General features: G+C 37.1%; 1 long non-coding RNA gene across 5 annotated transcripts; it reads right to left on the bottom strand.

Annotated features, from left to right (window-relative positions):
• Window positions 1-17932: 17932 nt before the first annotated feature.
• LOC111879573 (uncharacterized) lies at window positions 17933-22012 on the bottom strand. Of its 5 annotated transcripts, XR_006185036.1 has the most exons (9): window positions 21410-22012; window positions 21259-21319; window positions 21125-21164; window positions 20986-21041; window positions 20784-20880; window positions 20428-20491; window positions 19731-19842; window positions 18240-18348; window positions 17933-18162 (listed from the first exon to the last, which is right to left on the bottom strand). It is a non-coding gene; the product is annotated as an uncharacterized LOC111879573 (long non-coding RNA). The 5 variants fall into 5 exon arrangements; XR_006185035.1 differs by having other exon boundaries at window positions 17933-18348; XR_006185038.1 differs by lacking the exons at window positions 17933-18162; window positions 18240-18348; window positions 19731-19842 and adding exons at window positions 19868-20323; window positions 20589-20653.
• Window positions 22013-22213: the final 201 nt, after the last annotated feature.

Below are 22213 nucleotides of genomic sequence, written 5' to 3'. Positions count from 1 at the left end.
GTTTATATGCCAAACCATTGATTCTGTAACACCGTGAAAATTCACAAGAAATTTAAATTTTTCAAAAACAACCCATATTCATTAAATCATGACAAAAAGGTTTACAATACATTTATTATCAGAGTATTCCCAGAACCATTTCAAAAAACATAAACATGAGGAGCAGTACGATCACGCCTTTGCCTTGCCATGATCACCTGAAGTACCTAAAACAATACACTGAAAACTGTAAGCTCAAAAGCTTAGTGAGTTACCCCCAAAGTACTACATACAACACATACGCCCTTCCAGGCCATAACAGTACATACGCCTTTCCAGGCCATAACTCCATGGGATCTTCTGATCCGAATGTCTCAGGGGATTTCCATCCCATATCTCTGTTGACCTTCCGATCCATACTTTGTTGACCTTCCGGTCCATATCATATTAACCTTCCGATCCTTACCATACATAGCATACATAGCACATACATATCATATAACCGCATATAACATGATGACCTTCTGATCCGTAACATGCAGCTCATATCGTAACATAACACATACAACTCTCATAACACCTAACCGCATATATCTCATACTCTTTATAGCACATAAGACCTTCGTCTATAACATACTGTTCATACATAACATATACAGATCACATATCATCTAACAACATATATCGCATGCTCTTCATAACACATAAGACCTTCCGATCACACATATATCTCATACTCATATCGTATCCCTACTCATATGGATCATATAACATCTATCAACTTAACTAATACTTCTCATGGAACAAAAGACCTTCCGGTCACACATATAACTCATACTCATATCGCATCTCGACTCATATGGATCACATATCATATATAACTTATCCATAGCACATAAGACCTTCCAGTCACACGTATATCTCATACTCATATCGTAACATAACTCCACAATTAAGTAACAAACAACTACCCGACTTTCCATCCGGTAAAAGGGACGACCTTGGTGCCTTAGACCCTATCAGTATAGTGAGGATAACTTACATGCAACTGCCGACTTGAAGGATTAAGACCACACTGCTCCGACCACCAGCACGAACTCCACCACTTATCATTACCAAATAACCAAACCAATAAATACCTATATTTACCTAAATACCTCTGGAAGTCAAACTAGTCAACCCTTGGTCAAAGTCAAAGTCCTCAGTCAAAGTCAACCTTCCTGAATGACTCTACTCGTCGATTCAACACGCTGACTCGTCGAGTCCCCACGCTCTGAAAACTCCCATATCTCGACTCAACTCGCCGAGTCCAACAACTCTGAGTCCTTCCACTCTCGACTCACTGAGTCATCCCTTGACCCACCGGTTCCCAGCTCAAACAGAAAAGGTTAGGACTCCTCGAGCAGACTCGCCGAGTCTAAGAACAGACTCTCCGAGTCCAAGGCTATCTTCAACAAGCTCGCCGAGTTGTTCTCACAACTCGTCGAGTTCCTGCCTATCATCATGCAACTCGCCGAGTACACCCATGTGACTCGCCGAGTACCACTAATTCTCAATCCATACAAAGGCTTTCCAAGCCATGCAGGGGCTCCAATCCATAGATCTACCCCTCTACAAGCCATCCATCACGTACAGTGGCAAACTTTACGTGAATCCAAAGAGATCTAAGCCATACACACTCTAGGCTAGGGTTTGGGAAAAGAAGGATTCACCAACAACTCAAGAACAGGGACTTTATGCACTTCTGAATCATCTAAATCCCAGATTTGAGGTAGCAACCTCAGATCCAACCTCCAAACCCAACATAACACTAGATATGCTTCCAAAACTTCCACAAATGATAGATCTAGATGCACAAAAGCTCAATCAACGAATTATTATCTCAAAAGAAAGCTCCAACCGAAGGATAATCCTAATCTCTGCAAAGCCCCTTGCTCCAATCCTCTTAATCTTCAAAATCTCTTCACCAATCACTTCTCAAGCTCCAATTTGCTCTCTAATGCTCTCACCAACGAATCTAGGGTTTTCTAGACTTCAAAGGGGCTAAGGGGATTGAGGGGACAACATTAAGTCCTTTAAATAGGATGAAATCCCAAATATTAGGGTTTTTCTCTCTTCGGCACCAACTCGCCGAGTCCAACCACCGACTCGCCGAGTTGTTCACTTAACAAGCGACCAGAATCGCGACTCAACTCGCCGAGTCTACCCACGGACTCGCCGAGTTGGCCATCCTTATTTACACTTTGAACCCTGAACTTGCACTTCTGAACATGGGATGTTACAATTTTCCTCCACTTAGATTATGCTTCGTCCTCGAAGCATGCGGCAACATAATTCCAAAAACTTCTACCGCAAAGCATCTCCTGGCATTAACCGATCCAGGTTCCTCCAAACACTACCACAGAAACCCAAAATCCAACTCTTCCCTCTGCGGTGTCTTGATAACCGGCTCAAGCCGGCCGCCGGCTCCTTCCTCTGACAACCCCATTTATCAACCAAATACCACCCAATGACACTTCAATCATTTCGAACCACAACGATCACTTGCCTCTTACCAGCCAGATATCACCACGAACCACCAGGTCTCGACCCGGTACCCCACTGCTATCCCTTCCTTTGCCTGACATTACTTTTACTGAATTCACTGCTGAGACTTATCCCGCTCCCTTTCTGAATCCAACACCCTTTTCCTTCCGTGCTGACAGGATGGCGCTTCCTTCAGCTCCTGAGCAACTCCCATGAGTTCTCTTCCGCAATCACATACATATGCTGAACCTGCTCCAGCACCCTCAGGTTGGAAAAACCCGACACACTGAAGAAACCCTCAGACATCCCCCAGGATGAATTACAACTACATACATAAGCTCCTAATCACAACCACCCTGAGAATCCAAGATTCTATCCTTACATCTCTTCTGAACTCCTCTGGTTCTACATTACCAGGAATCCTTTCAGTAATTTTGTCTCAGTGGACCCCCTCCCTCGGTCCCCCAACCCTGGCAACCTCCCAGCCTTACCAAGGCTTGCTTTCCAGCCTCGAAAGACATCCAACTCAAATGTACTTCCATACCACTGGCACAATCACAATGCCCAAACACCACATTGACATACTTTTAATCCTTTATTCTCGCTACTGCTTTCACCTCCATGACCCAACACTACCCCTCGGAGCTACATACCTTTCCTTTTCCTTACCCACGGAAGTCTGCTTGATCGCCTTGTTACTTCAACAAGTGCCACGGTGCTCACACTCCATCCTACACCATTCCCTTGAAGGGTAACCATTATCCCATGTATCACAAATGATCTAAATCTGCTCGCAAGGACTCTCGAGTCCATGCACTTCCTCCTACTAACCTGATCCATACCCGGGGCCAGACCTACTGATTTCTATAGCATCGCGACATACTCAATCTATCTCCTCATATAGATCTAGCAACACATTTAGCATGACTGAACCGCCCTTCCAGGCCTACAGCCACCCTAAACCACTCTTAGAACTTCCAGTATGGATGAATTACCCTCCAGGGCCTTCAGCCTGACTGATACGCCTTCCGGAATTCAGTCTATTCGGACCGCTCAAACTATCATGCATCATCACGAACTATCCTCCCTGGGAATCCCTCTCGCATATACTGCTCTAGCCCTCTTGGGGTTCCAAACTCTAACTCCATTCCATATACTCAGATTCCGGCCTAGCCTTAGACCTCACAACATCCGATCCTCTTTCTCCGAAAACCTTGGTCTGTACCCCGCCCCACCTGACTGACACTTACATATACTAGCCCACACTCTTGGCTAACTAAAACCTTGCTGAATCCCAAGCAGCTAATCAACCTCTAATGCTCGCCGATTCTTCGGAGAATTTTCCAATTCTTCCCACTTAGAGCACTGACTTCCAATCACCGGCGACCCAACTAGCATCACTTAACAACCTCACTCAACATATTCCCTTTATCCATGAACTTATTTCCTCTAAAATGAGCAACCTTCGCGAAATCACATCCCGACATTGCACATCTCGAACTCGAAAAGTGTTTGACCCTCAGCTGAACATTCCTCAACTTGCCAATGCTATTCCCAACATCCAGACAGAGAAACCTAGTTTCCCCACCATCAATCATCCTGGATGTTAACCAACTACGACCGCAACTACATCTGGTTCTGACCTAACCTCCTCGGCAGTAAGCTGAAAAGCTCGACCCTGAGCCGTTGGAGACTCTACTCCACCCTGGCCCCCGCCGATAGTCCTCAAAGTGGCCGGTGCTGGAACCTGCACTGACCTAAAACAAGCTGTGGACAGTTGGCCCTCATGCGACTAACCTGATGGCAATGATAACAAATCCTCATATCCTGAACCGGGGCTGACTACCGACAATCCCTCACATAATGCCCCTTTTTTCCGCACTTGCGGCACGCACCACTGGACCTACAACCTCCAGCATGACCCTTCCCACACTTCTCACAAGTGCGGCTACTCTAACCTCCCAACCTGGAATCAACGGTCTTGGACCTTTTCGACGCCGGTTGCGACTGCACAGGGCATGCCTCTGCTCTCGCAACTGAAACTCAACCTCCAACTCACGCCGTCGAGTGGCCTCCTGCAATTCCATCAAGGTCTCGCACCTCTGCGTAGACACAAACTGCCTGATATCCCTCTTAAGTATACTCGGATATCGAAACATCTAACTCTGCTCCGAAACAAACTCAGGGCAAAACATCGCCCTCTCAGCAAACATCCAGGTGATCGTCGTCACCGACTCCGAATCCTGCTCCAGTTCTAAGAACTCCTGAGCCATCATCTGCCTCTCAACCTGTGGAACATAACGCGTACTAAACATCTTCCGGAACTGATCCCATGTAACCGCAGCCCGCTGCACATCAAAATACAATCCCGTAGTCAACCTCCACTAATCCTTTGCCCCGACTTTTAAAAGGTTTAGAGCACACCTCACCCTCTGATCCGTAGGGTATGAACACGTGAAGAAACAACCCTCCACATCCGACAACCACCATATAGCAATGATCGGATCCTGAACTCCATCAAAAGTAGGAGGCTTCACATCATCGAAGTCTCGTTACTGAAAACCTCGACCGGTTCCTCCACCTGCCGCTGCCACAGCCGCTGCAGCTGCCGCGGCAGCCGTCTCTACAAAAGCCGCATAACGCTCATCAAAATACTCAACCATGGCGGTCCTGATCGACCCTAACATCTCCGACATCTCTGCCCTGAACATAGCAGCAATCTCATCATACAGGATCTCACGAATCCTGGCATCCAACTCATCCGTACTCATTTGACTAATGACCTCGGGTGGCGCTGATCCACCCTGATTGTGCTTTCCTGATCCCAATCCTGATCTGGATCCACTCCCAGCATGCCTCGCAACCACCATACTGGAAATACACCTCCAGAAAAACTGATGCTTCCTTAATAACCCGGGAACTAACTCCCAACCCGACCCTAGGGGTTGTGACTTCCTTGATACGCGTATGGGTCCTATGCTGTCAGTAGTACGGGCCCATACTACCTTCCTCACCTACCCATATTTATATCAAGTATCATCACAACACCCTAGCGATAACATATACGTGGCAACACTCAATCCTCGCCAATAGAGGAACTGCTAACTACTTCACATAACGGGGAACCCTAGGATAGCAGGCATCATATAATCAGGCAATTCTATCATGCAATTCCTGAAGATCCCTAGCCTAGTACTAGCATGTTGTTCTAACATATCGCATAATCAAATAACTTGTATAGTATTTTGGGGTCTACTTACTGGCTCCGGCTGATCGTACCTCCGCATCCTCCTCTACTTATTTTTGAAAACCATTTTAAATTCTCTTTTGAAAACTCTCCTTGATTTGAGACTGGACTCACACGAATGTTCCTCCAATTCACTCAAACCAAGGCTCTGATATCAACTTGTAACACCGTGAAAATTCACAACAAATTTGAATTTTTCAAAAACAACCCATATTCATTAAATCATGACAAAAAGGTTTTCAATACATTTATTATCAGAGTATTCCCAGAACCATTTCATAAAACATAAACATGAGGAGCAGTACGATCACGCCTATGCCTTGCCACGATCACCTGAAGTACCTGAAACAATACACTAAAAACTGTAAGCTCAAAAGCTTAGTGAGTTATACCCAAAATACTACATACAGCACATACGCCCTTCCAGGCCATAACAGCACATACGCCTTTCCAGGCCATAACTCCATGGGATCTTCCGATCCGAATGTCTCAGGGGATTTCCATCCCATATCTCTGTTGACCTTCCGGTCCATATCATATTAACCTTCCAATCCTTACCATACATAGCATACATAGCACATACATATCATATAACTGCATATAACATGATGACATTCCGATCCGTAACATGCTGCTCATATCGTAACATAACACATACAACTCTCATAACACCTAAACCCATATATCTCATACTCTTTATAGCACATAAGACCTTCGTCCATAACATACTGTTCATACATAACATATACAGATCACATATCATCTAACAACATATATCGCATGCTCTTCATAACACATAAGACCTTCCGGTCACACATATATCTCATACTCATATCGTATCCCTACTCATACGGATCATATAACATCTATCAACTTAACTAATACTTCTCATGGCACATAAGACCTTCCGGTCACACATATAACTCATACTCATATCGCATCTCGACTCATACGGATCACATATCATATGTAACTTATCCATAGCACATAAGACCTTCGATTCACACGTATATCTCATACTCATATCGTAACATAACTACGCAATTAAGTAACAAACAACTACCTTGCTTTCCATCCGGTAAAAGGGCCGACCTTGGTGCCTTAGACCCTATCAGTATAGTGAGGATAAACCACCTGCAACTGGCGACTTGAAGGATTAAGACCACGCTGCTCCGACCACCAGCACGAACTCCACCACTTATCATTACCAAATAACCAAACCAATAAATACGAATAATTACCAAAATACCTCTGGAAGTCAAACTGGTCAACCCTTGGTCAAAGTCAAAGTCAACCTTCCTGACTAACTCTACTCGCCGAGTCAACACGCTAACTCGTCGAGTCCCCATGCTTTGAAAACTCCCATATCTCGACTCAACTCGCCTAGTCACCCAAAGACTCGTCGAGTCCAACAACTCTGAGTCCTTCCACACTCGACTCACCGAGTCATCCCTTGACTCACCGGTTCCAGCTCAACTAGAAAAGGTTAGGACTCCTCAACCAGACTCGCCAAGTCTAAGAACAGACTCGCCAAGTCCAAGGCTATCTTCAACAAGCCCGCCGAGTTGTTCTTACAACTCGTCAAGTTCCTGCCTATCATCATGCAACTCGCGGAGTAAACCCATGTGACTCGCCGAGTACCACTAATTCTCAATCCATACAGAGGCTTTCCAAGCCATGCAGGGGCACCAATCCATAGATCTACCCCTATACAAGCCATCCATCACGTAAAGTGGTAAACTTTATGTGAATCCAAAGAGATCTAAGCCATACATACTCTAGGCTAGGGTTTGGGACAAGAAGGCTTCACCAACAACTCAAGAACAGGGAGTTTGTGCACTTCTGAATCATCTAAATCCCAGATCTGAGGTAGCAACCTCAGATCCAACCTCCAAACCCAACATAACACTAGATATGCTCCCAAAACTTCCACAAATGATAGATCTAGATGCATAAAAGCTCAAGCAACGAATTATTACCTCAAAAGAAAGCTCCAACTAGAGGATAATCCAAATCTCTTCAAAGCCCCTTGCTCCAATCCTCTTAATCTTCAAAATCTCTTCACCAATCACTTCTCAAGCTCCAATTTGCTCTCCAATGCTCTCACCAACGGATTTAGGGTTTTCTGGACATCAAAGGGGCTAAGGGGACTGAGGGGAGAACATTAAGTCCTTTAAATAGGATGAAATCCTAAAGATTAGGGTTTTTCTCTCTTCGGCACCAACTCGCCGAGTCCAACCGCCGACTCGCCGAGTTGGTCACTTAACATGCGACCAGAATCGCGACTCAACTCGCCGAGTCTACCCATGGTCTCGCCGAATTGGCCATCCTTATTTACACTTTGAACCCTGAACTTGCACTTCTGAACTTGGGATGTTATAGATTCATATTTAAATCATGATTTTAAAATTTTCAATCAAGTCAAAAATTAATTTGTAAACTTTAATGAGGTTTTGGAGATTATAAATGGATTTCAAACACTTATATGATGAATTCGTAATTTGATTCATTATAAATTGGATCCTTTTATTGAATTAGCAATTACAATCAATTGAAAACATGTTTTGATGTCGATTAACTGAATGTGGATTGCTAGTTCTTTTAATGCAGTGAACATGGATTTATCAAGGTAAAAAATAGATTTTGAACTAGATTTTGACTAAATATTCATATAATTTGTTAAAGTGATTTGATGTATGTTCTAATGATCAGGTCATCCTTGATGATGTTCAAGGGTTAAATCCAAATTTAGTGATAATTTTTGTGTTTTAAAACATTAAAAATGAAGTTTATAAGATGCATTTTATCCATGAATTGATTATGTTAATGATTATTTAGGGATGTCATGACTTTCTTAGATATGTTTTGAACCTAGAACAAGTATTAGAAAGCATTAAAAAAGATTTTGGATGTGTTCAAATCAATTTTGGCCAAGTAAGATGTTTTATAGGAAAAGATGCATATTTTCTAGATGACGTGATGGATTACATGGCCTTTGTAATTCACAAAGCTTATTTACACAATGTGACAACCTATAAATTTCTATCCGGTAAAGCCAATCAATCCAATCAAATGTCAGACTTTTTTCTGCTATCTTTTAGCATTATTAAGGGTCTATTTGAGTGTTCAAAGCCTAGTGCATTCAAGTATTGGGTGTTAGGAAGTATCTACTAGAGTTCATTGTGCAACATGCAAGCTGAAAAACTCCATCATATGGAGTTTATGGCCGTAAACTAGAGCTTACGACCGTAAGCTCTTGTTTGGCTGTGAACTCTCATGTTAAGTATAGATTTCCTTCATGTGTTCTTCATTTCTCACTTCTTTCAATCAAGAACACTCAAACTCTCTCAAGTATCATCAAGGGAATCCATCATTTCTATTCAAAAACATAAGTAATCCATCCGTTTTGCTAGTTAATCGTCTTGATCATATGAATCCTATGAATCACATCCTTATATTCATCACTTTTCCTTCAAGATCTTCAATTGGTCATCTTTTCACAAAGAACACCAAGAACACCCACTTGTTCTTGGGCCGTAAACACCCAAAAGTCATCCAAAGTGTGAGTATCTCTTCTATCATCTTGTTATCCATTAGAAGCTCTTGTATCCTCATGCACTACTAGAAAATTGAATGGTTACCTACAAGCAATTTTGTTGGAATTTAGTAGGAAAGAACAATTACTAACAAAGTTCCAACGAAATGTGCTTGTTGGAAAAAAGGGTCGTGGGAAACCATGATCCTACAAAATTCCAACGAAGCGCCTGACAGATTTCCTACAGAATATTTCGTAGGAAATTTCCAACAAATTTCCAACAAAACGCCCCTATCCTTCATGACACATTTTTTCCTACAGAATTCCTACAAATCATTATTCCAACAAATTTCCAACGAACCATTCCAACAAACTTCCAACGATCTAGCATTTCAAAAGAGTTTAATTTGATGCATTTTTCTGTAGGTATTATGTTGGTAATAATAAAGTTTTTTTTTAATTCTATAAAACACCAATATTCAAAAATTTAAAAATATGCATTTTTTATAGAAATTATATAGTGAACTATAAATAAAATACAACTTCTTCAAATATGCACTATCAACCATAATAATAGCAAACACATAAAAACAATTTAATACAAATCCAAAATGGTACCAATACTTCAACAAAATGATAGTTGCTATCTAAATATCCAATACTTCATCAAAATGATAGTTATCCTCTAATATTTCACCAAAACAATTAGGTTTTTGTACTTCACCAACATGCTTAATAAAATGTTTCGAACAACAAATCTAACATCGATCTTCGGGAGGGTTAGCAAATTGTCTCATTAGTTGAGCCAATTGTTGTTCCATTATTTCTTGTTTTTGTTGCATAAAAACTCTTTCCCTCTCCGCATTTTTAAGTTGAGTTCGTAGCTCCTTAACCTAGAAACAAACATATAATTAACAAACAAACAATATAATGATATATATCAACATTCTTTATCCATTATAGAAACAAACAAAAAACATATTCCATAATATGAACGTACTTTACTTTTTTATGAATATAGGTCTTTTATTTTATCCATAATAGCAACCCACTTTATTTTAACAAAATATAACAACAAACTATTTATTTAGGAACTGTTTTCATTCAAAATACAAAAATACTTCGTAATAGCAACATACTTCATTTTTTATTCATAATTACAACATAATACTTTGTGTAAGTATCTTGGCTGTTTTGGAATAAATATATTATGGGATGTTTTCATGGCTCACAAAGTGTTTAATTATAGCAATTAACTTTCTTTATTCACAATATAGACAATCTATTTAATAAGTAAATATACCTCTTGTTGAGAACCACAAAAGGACGATCAACACCCCGTAGTAGCAGATGATTTCCCATTGAACAAAAAGTTTATATCCGAGGATCCAATCCTATAGATATAACTACTCCTAGAAGCTCCACTTATCTCCCTTTGGGTTTTCGCCCACAGTTCAGCATTATCGATTGGGTGATCATAAAAATCATCCCCATACTTCTCAAGCAAGGATCGACAGTACACCTCCTACAAGAAAATAAAAAAACACAATTGTTATTGTACAAAAAGTTAGGGACAAAAAATCTAAAAATGATAAAGATATCTTACATAAGCTTCCCTTTCTCTATCTCTGTGCAAAAATTGCTTTCCCTCAACATCTCCAGCAATTTTTTTTGAAGCTTTATCTAGATGAGTAAACAAGAACAACTCCAAAAAGGTGGGTGGTCGTCCCAAATCTGCTGTCTACAAGTATAGATGATGTAATTTATGTTAAACGAAAAAATATTACCAAAATTTATATGATATGAATACTTACCAGCCTAATTCGGTGCTCATCATAACTCATACATAGGTAAGTATAATGGATTTAGAGGTTATTAACCATGCCAAAACAAATTGGGATGTAACCAGCCTTATTTTTGTTGCATCTACTAATCTGGTCATTAGCGCACTCTAATATTCATACAAAAATGGTGATACACAGTAGATACAAGATTCATACATAAATACATACTGATACAGATCCATGAGCATAATTATCATACATAATTGAGAAAATGAACAGATACAAATTGATATATACAGATACCATCCATACATGGTGATACATTGACATGCATACATACTTATTGATACATTCTGATACATATATACTAATACATTTGATAAACAGGTAGAAATTAATAGATGAAACTAGTTGATAAACCGGTAGCAATTGATAAATGTGGTATCACGCAACTGACCTGAAGTCACCGGCAGCGGAAGCAATTGCTGGTCTAGAAGTATCTGGCATCGAAAATGGAGACAATTTCGGCATGAAGCGGGTGTGCTAGTGGTGTGTCACAACAACAGTGGGGAGAAATGTCGGCGTGAAGCAGCTGTGATGGTGGTGTATCGCAGCAAAGGTAGTGTGGCGGCGCAATTTGCCGGTGGCTAGAGGTTGTTTGGGGAGTCGTCGGCCATGGTTTTGGGGAGAATAGCAGCACATTTTTTTCATCCAAATGTAAAAGAGGCTAGATTATAAGAGACGAGAGTAAGGGTTTTTGATTTTGTAGGAAATTCGTTGGAACTTTCCAACACATTTCCTACGGAAGCCCAAAAAAAAGTTATTTTAAAAGGACGAACCAAAAATTAAATTCACAAACTATAATCAATTCAATATCAATCAACAATAAAATATTATATTATCATGATTTCAAATTTATTTTCAGTTCATACGCTTCAATTTTATCAAAGTTTCAAAAAGAATACTTTTTACTTTTTTTTACTTTCTGAAAGCTTAACTCCAAGTTGTTGTTAATTTCTTTTATGCTAACTAATTTTTTTAAATCCTTTATTTTTAAGACGTATTATATATATATATAATATGTGTAAAACGGCATACAACTTTATGATGGATGTGAAATAGTTATAAATTTTTTAGATAAAAACTTCATATATAATAACAAATAAAATTTCACATGTAACAATAAATATTAAAAATATAACAATAAAAAATACACTAATGTCCAAATCCTCAATTTCATGCATAATGGATGTCTAGAATCATAAAGTTCTTGACGTTATTACCTAGCAAGACTTAGTAGAGTCCAACACCAAACTTAAGCTTCCTAGCATAATAAAATGACCAAGAACTCACTTAAAAGTGTTTAATCCTGTAAGACTTTACATCCAAGGCTCAGATCTTATTCTAATGGGTTTCATAATTGTTGAGGTATGAAGTTTCGTCCAACATGGAGCACTTAGACTCAAGTAGAGCACTTGGATGAAGCATTTTGACAAAGAAACGGATCATCTCAGATGGCTTTGGATCACAAGACAAAGGAACGGATCAACTAATAAAAGAACAGATCAAGTAAAAATGGAACAGGTCTTCCAAAAGGAAGTTTGGAGCAACTTGGAGTGGCTTAGAGCAACATGGAGCAAATTGGAGCACTTGGAGCAACATCGAGCAATTGGAGCAACATGGAGAACTTGGAGTAACATGGAGCATTTGGAGAAAACATGGAGCAACATGTTGCGTCATATAGAAGGAAGTTGTGTCATCCTTGGGGATGTTGCACCAAATGATAGTAGGGTGCACCATCATGTATGAAGTTGCACCAAGGTGATGTTGAGCCAAGGAGATGTTGAGAAATGAAGATGTTATTGCTCCATCAAGAGGGGAAGTTGCACCATAGAGGAGATGTTTGGCCTACAACACAAAGCAGGACCCGCCTAAACCCATCCCCCAATCAAACAACCATGTGCACATATAACAGATAATCACATAACAGTATATAGACAAACAAACCGATCTAACAGATCATATAGCATAGCAACATCCTATAACCAGGATACCGACGTAACTGGTCACTAACATAGCATCATCCTATATACCAGGATACCGACCTAAACCAGGTCACTAACATAGCATCATCCTATATACCAGGATACCGACCTAAACCAGGTCACTAAACATAATTCTGTCCTAACTACCAGGACGCAGATCTAACAGATCAATAAACATATCATGCAAATACCTGGATACAAATCCGATAAAGGGCCGACCTTAGTGTCGTAGACCCTATTGATATAGTGAGGATAACTCAGCTCGCAAGTAGCTCGGAAGGTAGTGTCAAACTCCTCCAAATGTAGCTCCAACTCTGACACCTATATTCACAAATGTCCTTTGCTATAAATACCCAATTTACCAAAATACCCTCAGAAGTCAACTGGTCAACTCTTGGTCAAAGTCAAAGTTAACTGTCAAGGTCAACAGTCCATGTTGACCTTAACTCGTTGAGTACCCTCAACTACTCGCCGAGTTCCTTGCATAACTTGCCAACCCGCCGAGTCACTCGTCTGACTCGTCGAGCCCAAGGCAATGTTCATCGGACTCGTCGAGTCGTTCATACAAGTCGTCGAGTCGTTCGACAATCTTCATCGGACTCACCGAGCCGTTCATGACACTCGCCGAGTCCTTTCAGCCCTTCATTCATACAAACAATTTTAAGCTGCTTCAAAGCTCCAAACAGTAGCTCTAGGCTCCCAAGGCATGTTTATCACGTAAAGTTGCAATCTTTACATACATGCAAGGTGATAATGGCTCAAATCAAGCTAAAGAAGAGGTTCTATCTAGGCAAGAGAAGTGCATTAACATGCTAAAGGCTGAAACTTTATAACTACATGGACCAAAACGAGACTAGATCTGAGGTTGCAACCTCAGATCATGGCCCAACACCCGAAATTAATCTCTAACATGCTAAAATGGCCCCAAATCATGAACATAGAAAGATCTAGCTAGAAGGGTGTCAATGTAACAACTTGTTACCTTCACATGATTCTAAACTGAGGTAGAATTCAGATCCACAAACGTTTTTGCTTCCAACTTCTTGATCTTCAAGCTTCTTGCAACAAGGTCTTCTTTCCAAGCTTGAAATTTACACTAATATGGAGCACACACACGAATTAGGGTTTTTGGACTCTTAAGAGGCTGCAAAGGGACTAAGGGATGCTAATGATCCCTTAAATAGGGTGCCAAACCCCGAAAATTAAGGTTTCACCCTCCAGCTTGTCGAGTCACTCTTCCAACTCAGCGAGTTGGTCACCTAACACGTGCTCCAAACCCGCTGCTACTCGACGAGTCAGGCAACCAACTCGTCGAGTAGACCTTGAATTCATGAGAATTCATAACCATAAATTGGTATTCAAGAATCGGGGCGTTACAGTTAACGATGCTTAAAAATGGTCCAGACCCCAAAAATTAAGGTTTGAGTCTGGTGGTCGTATACCAACTGTACTTGTGGTACCCCAGCATACCAAGCTAGTCATCTACGATCACACGGGCCCAGTACGCCCAATGTATCAAACTAGACCAAAATTTTTCCTATTTTCCGAAAGCCATAAATTCTTCATCTCGACTCAGATTTCAGCGTTCTTTATATGCTCGGAAAGGTAATGAGAAGCCATACACTCCTACCAACTCTCATTTGCCTCAAAATATTATGAACTTAAATCCTTAATTAATGAAAGGTGTGAACCATTACTTTACCATTATACCATTGGGCTCCAAAACACAAACTGAACTCTTGGATCATATAATCTACATTACCCACATTAAATGAATCTAAACCTTTGTTTCCTCAAATTTTGAAGCCTTATGATAATTGATCTTCGAGTCATGACCCCAAATTAAGAAACAACTCGAAACAGGGTGTTACATATGATTAATTGATATATGTGATATATTTTTACCATTTCCAAGACTAATATACTAATTAATTCGTTCAAATAGCACCACCCAAAAAATAAAGCCAAGGAGAATTAAACTCGAGCAAACCATTTGAGAAGCCTTTCAAGTTATATATATTAGAAGTTATTGTTTTTATTAACTTCTAGTTTTTATTTGTTTTGTACGTTTTTTATTTTCTTATTATTTCTATTGTAAATAACTTCATAATTTTAGTTTTATTTTCTTGTTGTATTCAAATTCTATATTTTTAGTTTTTTGTAATAATTGTTTGTTAATTTTTTTATATAATGTATATTAAAATGTAAAAAAAAATAAGAAAAAAAAAAACCTTTAAATATTAGGAGGGAAAAGAAAAGAAAAAAGGTGGGAAGATGTTTTCAATTCCTGCTATTATTTTTCCTACGCATTTCCAACATAATATTAACTTTAAATATTAATTTATATGTTGGTTGGTGTTTTGTAGGAAAATAGCAACAGTTTTCCAACGGAATATTTAGTGTACCCACTCCTGTGGGCAATTTGTTGGAATTTTGTTACATTACACTTTTGTTGCAACTTTGTAGGAAACTAGATGGATATTTCCAACAAAAAAATTTCGTAGGAAATATTTGGTAGCTAAAACCAAATTTTCTAGTAGTGATGAGACAAATACCCTATAAGCATGAATAAAGATCCAAAATGCATCATCTTCAAGTGTTTACGGCCGTAAACTCAAGGGTGTGGTCATAAACTCCCTTCCATACAATCACATGTGATTGTAACACTTCATTTCAAGTGTTCCTGTCACAACTAGGAATTCTAATGCTTTTGTAAACATTAACAATGATGACAATTGTGACTAAAACTTGAAAACATGCATGATGTTTATTCAACGACACCAAAATTTCATCAAACACTCTATACAAACACTCAAATAGTCAACAAAAGATTGGAAACCCTAGAAATCCTGGTCTAAGGCCAATATGGACTAGGATTTCCTTATTGGGCCTAATGGACCAATAAGCTTCCAATTTTACTATTTTGGGCTTAGAACTCTTAAATGGGCTCCAATTGGACCCACTCTCATGAGACTTAACCTTTTTGGGCCTTATAAGTCTAAAAGGACTAGTTTACCTTTAATGGGCCTTATTGGGCCATGACAAATCCAATTAGCCTTAATGGACTCAAATCCATTCTTTTACACAAGATTTGGGTTGTGAACTACTTTAAAGGCCCAATGGGCCGAAAACCATCAAATTTGGCCTCATAATATGGGACTCAAGCACAAAAGGCCCAATCCATTCTCTTCCATTTCTCTCTCTCTCTCTTGGTCCAATTAGAAAATAAAAAAAAGGAACTTAAGGGAATTAAGGAGGGTTAGCCACCTCTTTATTACATGTTGGACTTCCATGCAACTTAACCACTATGTAATCCCAAATCTCATGCACTTAGGTAACCATCACATCCTCTCTTTCTCTCATCCCTTCTTTCTCTTGGCCAAGAATCACCAAACACACACACACACATCTTCAAAGTTTCATCCCAAACACTCTCAAGCAAATCCTCTTCTCCATTCAAAATTATCGAGATCTTGGAACATTTCAAGGAGGTTCTTCCATAAGAATCATCATCCTTGGTAAGTTGTTGTTTAGATCCATAACCTAGTTTCTTTATTTCATCAAAACTTCTTCCTAACTCACACAATTTTCGTGATCTACTGCTTAGAAGCTTCTTAACTTCGAAATCAACTCTTAGAGGCTTGCTAGGACCAAAAATCTTCTTTCATTCTTCTTCAAAACCGTGAGCAACAAAGCAAGGTGAGTTCATACCCCCTTGTTTTCGGTTTTTACTTGTTTTTGGGGGGAGAATACAAGTATTATGTGATGATCTATGTGTGTTTGCATGCTATATGTGAATTCTTTAGTTTTTGGTTGTGATAATATGAAATATTTGTTATATTTCGAGATTTATAACAAAAAGGGTGAAAGAATCATGAATAAAAACTTAATAAACAAACATACACCATAGATCTAAGGGTTCTTAAGTTAAAAAGATGAAAAACAAAACCAAAGAACCTTACAAGGGTCATTTTTGCAGAAATAACAAAGATTGGGTGTAATTGTAAAATTCTGGTTTTATGGGGGTTATAAGTTGTTTATTAGTATAAAAGTTGATTTTTATGAAAACCATACTTTTCAAGGGATCAAAAACATAAAATTTGGCATATTGGGCTTTAAATTGGGCCTCACGAGTTTTTGGGCCCAAGTTTGCAAAAAAAAAAAAAAAAAGGAAATCTTGAGGGGCCGAAATGGAAAACTTAACAAACTATCAGTCTAAAACGTAAATAAACTTTTTCAGGGGTTGAAAATAAATTTATTACTAAATTGGACTAAAAATGCAAAGTTTTTGATTTTAGGGGAAAAATGTAAAACTTTCGGAAATTGGGCCAAAAATGTTACTTTTTGCAAATAAAGGCTGGAAATGACAAATGAAATAGTCTTGGACTGAAATTACTATTCAAATAATGTTTGGTTGGAAAATGTCAATAAAAATGCTTTAAGGACCAAAATTGTATATTTTCTTAAAAAGGGACTAAAACTGTCATTTTTATAGAAAAATGTGTCACAATGGTTAATCTAATTGTTTTTGGGCCAAATAAACGATTATAACTTTTGGGGTTAAAAATATCAAGTTTATAACCCATGGTTATATATATATATATATATATATATATATATATATATATATATATATATATATATATATATATATATATATATATATATATATATATATATATATATATATATATATATATATATACTAGCCGTTTACCCGCGCCAAGCGACGGGTGTAATTATTTTTTTAAAAAGTAGTTTCTATAGGTGATTAGCTCTTTTGCACAAATAGTTTACTATATCTAAATAATTATAATAAGAGTAATGCTAGCAGAAATACAATTACAAATGAAAAGTTAGGATTTTTACAAATATACATGGATACATGATTGATTGTGCATTATTAATCGTGCAACACTTTTTAGACACCACATTTAATATATAGACTTCACTGCTTTTGAAATGTTTGTCGGGTTTCACTATTACTTTTGATTTGTTCCGCAGATTGTGTACTTCAGCCGATTGTTTTATATTTCGTCATATATGCTTTCAATGAAATTGAAGAACGCTTTCATGTCTAAAAATGATGAATAGTTTCACTTCAACAAATAAAAACTAATTACCTTCCACAACATAGCCACAAAATTATCAGTGGAACCCATAGCGGTGGATGATCGAAAATCAATGATTATGCCTCTTTGAATTGTTTATCGAGAGGAGGAGGAGGGTTGTCTACAATAATGATAATAATAGCGGTAATAGTATTTATTTAAAAATAAGAGCAAGTTAATAATAATTTGACTTTGTTTAAGACACTATTCTAATTTTTTGATCTTTTGCGATGAAAAACATGGAAGAAAGGTTCATGTTTTTGTCACAGGATTTTTAACCAAAAAATTATTTTTTATATTTATAGTAGTATGTTTATTAAGTTTAAACTTTATATTCGATTGATATCTACTGGATTTGTCAATTTTCAATAAAGATTAACATTTTTAATATTTGTATACCAAAACCGGTTCTTGATCAGTAAATTGATTGGATTTATTATTTTAGTTCTGTCAGTATAAAACAATATGTGAAATTCAGGTGGAAATAATTAACTTAATTGATGAGACATAACTTTTATTTAGTTTGACGTTGCAACAAAAATACATGTATCAATTATTTTTATTCCTTGAAAAATAGCATTGTTTGAATATTATTACCTTTAGCATTATTGAATGAAAGAGATACTTCTTACTCAATAGGGCATTTGTGAACTTTTGATTGCAATTATAGTTGTTTCAAGAAATCAAATCATGAAAGGTGAAATTATGATTACATATGTTATGAATTGATATTAACATTATTAAAGAGGTTTCGTTTAATTCATATAAAAAGTTACTTTCTTATGAAGCTAAATCCTAATATGCTCCACAAATCCATATGTGATTTTTAGACTTAAACCAGAATAAGAAACCATACTATATATGGAATCTTATTTTCATTTTTAATGTTACAAGATTGTATTTTCACCCAAAAAGAAATCTTATTATCTAACCTCGTGTAAGTAAGCCACATGCGTTAGTTTAAACCATCCAATTCACACAACATGTAAGCAGCTTCAAGAAATTTAAGAGATTGTTGACTTCAAGACATTAGACAGAGGAAAAATATCAAAAATTTGGGTTTCATGGATGGTGGAGGTGGGTCAATACAAACATCAATAGAAATTCAATATATATATATATATATATATATATATATATATATATATATATATATATATATATATATATATATATATATATATATATATATATATATATATATATATATATATATATATATATATATATATATATATATAGAAACATATCAAAAATTTGGGTTCATGGATGGTGGAGGTGGGTCAATACAAACATCAATAGATGGTTTTAACTTGTTAATTGATATACACATAATTAATAAATACAAAAAAGATGGTTTTAACTTGTTATTTTTTTATGTATTTCGCATAGCAAACCAAAAGGAAACAAAGAAATTTCCAAAAATACCCTTAGAGATTTCATTTTTGAAAACCAAATGCCTAAAAAAGAAAGTTTTTTTTTAAAAAAAAAAACTGGGCATACCTGGAGTAAGGAAATTGCAACCATTGGGATCCATAGAGTTAAACCTGGGATCAACGACTTTGAATGGCAAGATGCATATAATTATGTGTACACTTAATTACCATGACAAATCCTGCTCATGAAGTAAAAAATCAAAAGAACAAAAGAAAAAGGTCAACTTATGAATTGACTGCAAAAATGTATATTGTTACAAAGGGAAGCTACCTTCTAGAATCTTACTGTACTCACTTTGGTTATATCATACGTAACGTCAAACCGAAAAAAATAACCCCCACAACAAAAATAATGGTTTTAAAATCACTTAATTGTAGGAAGATTAGCATGAATTTACTTATTGTATCACAAGCTAATTATACTTGTACATATGAGTCTCCAAAATGTATGTTGTTCCTAACCAGGTTAGGTTGAATCCTTGTCCCTCAATGTGGTATTTCCATGCGCTTTTTCACTCAAAGACGATCTGCCCTCATTACTCACCTTTGTAGTTATTCAACATTTGTGGCAGAATTTGCATATTTTCATGTGAACAGTCAAGGCTAACTTGATTTCTCTTAAGCTTAAAGCTTTTTAGGATCATATGGGGCCTAATACACCTATCCAAGCATATATGTGCATGAAAAAACAAAAATAAATGCATTTCATTAATACTCAAACTCAAGATTCACAATTTACTTTCATGACCATCAAATTCACATACCTTTATTGATCTTTGATAAAGAAAAGCTCACTATAGAGATCATGTCTTGGCTATATCCACCGGTCTTTGAGGAAGAAAAGTGAAAATACAGTTTAGACCATGTTAGAAGATGATTTTTTTAATAAACCCTAATTAGAAAATGTATATAAAATTGGTTATACCCAATTGAGAAAATGTTTTGCAATATTGATGCACCATAAATGCTGACAACTTATAAAGAAAATAACTAAGAAAACAAATGCAAGATATAAGGCACAAAGATATATGCACAGAATTGAAAAAACCGGTCAAAATTAAAATAAAAAATACAATATGTAAGTCAAGTAATATTAGCAAGTAAATACATATAAATTAACCTGAACAGTGAAGACTAACTTCATTTATCTTAAGATTCAAGCTTTTCAAGGCTTGATACACCTCTCCAGAACTCCAAATTGATTCCATCACCTACATCTACATTTGATATAAAATAAAATGGTGACAATGTTACTGTTTTTGCATTTAGCCTAGAAAGTTATGTACATAAATCTATTTTAAGAGCATGCTGTTGGAAATTACCTGATTTGGAAATCAACTCATGTAATTTTCAGCCTTCACTATAATTAGTTGGTAACCTAAAATTTTAAGTAGAATAATATATTTAAGAGCATGGTATTGGAAAAAAAACCTCAAATAAATTACCTGATTTAGAAATTACCTCATGTAATTTTCAGCCTTCACTATAATTAACTGATAACCTAACATTTTAAGTAGAACAATCTATTTAAGAGCATAGTATTGAAAAAAAAAACTCTAATTCAGGTAACCAATTTGTCAAACATATAGACATACCCAATTTCTTATGCAATCAGTATGTTTAGTAATCTTTTTTACTCATTTGACCTGCATAAACCTAGTTAAGAGCAAAAACCCAAAATGTTGATCTATGATCTAAAACTAATAAAACATAACACACACACATAGAGAGAATAGAATATAATACCAAAGAATAATCAGTCAGAAGAAATGGAGGTGGGTCTATCAACAATGTGTGTCTGTTTGTGTAGAGAAGAGGAGTGTGGCTGTGGTAGCGTAGGAAGAACAATGGTGCATCAAGACTCCATTGAGTTGGGCAAGGATGTGACGTGAATGCAAAATGCAAGAAATAGTTATACACATTGATAAGGAATAATCAAACAAAAAAAGCATATATTCTTGAAATTTACCTTAGTGAGATTAGCATAGAACAAAAGGGCCTTTTTAGGGTCGGTTGAATGAGTTAGGTCACTGATGCTAGATTCCAAGCATGATGGCCGTTGACGCTTTGCCACTGGATGATGGCGGAGATGGAGGCATCGGTGATTACGTTATCTATGACGATGAGTGGTGTCAGGTATGGATAGTAAGTTAGGATAGAGAAGAGAGGTAGAGATGGATCGTAGTGGGGGTTGGTCGCTAGAAAATTATTGCGAGGGTAGAGAGATGGAGGAGACGGTGGGTGTTGTGAGGTTGGAGAATGGATGTTGCTTCACTGCTTGTGCGATAGTGGTGTGGGAGAAAATAGGAGCATCCGATTAGGGTTTTTGTGTAGATGTCGTTTGACACATTAAATGAATACGTTATATGCAAGTGTAATGAAACATAGGCATAACATGCTTGTATACAATGTATTAGGTTTTTTACCTCTTAATTTTCAAGAAATTGGCAATATCCTTAATAATATAGTAAATATATATATATATATATATATATATATATATATATATATATATATATATATATATATATATATATAGGGTTATGATCA

The sequence above is a fragment of the Lactuca sativa genome, chromosome 7 (genome assembly GCF_002870075.4).
Source record: "Lactuca sativa cultivar Salinas chromosome 7, Lsat_Salinas_v11, whole genome shotgun sequence".
Classification (NCBI taxonomy): Eukaryota; Viridiplantae; Streptophyta; class Magnoliopsida; order Asterales; family Asteraceae; genus Lactuca; species Lactuca sativa.
The sequence above is the reverse complement of the archived record's forward strand: the minus strand, read 5'-3'. Positions and strand labels throughout refer to the sequence as shown.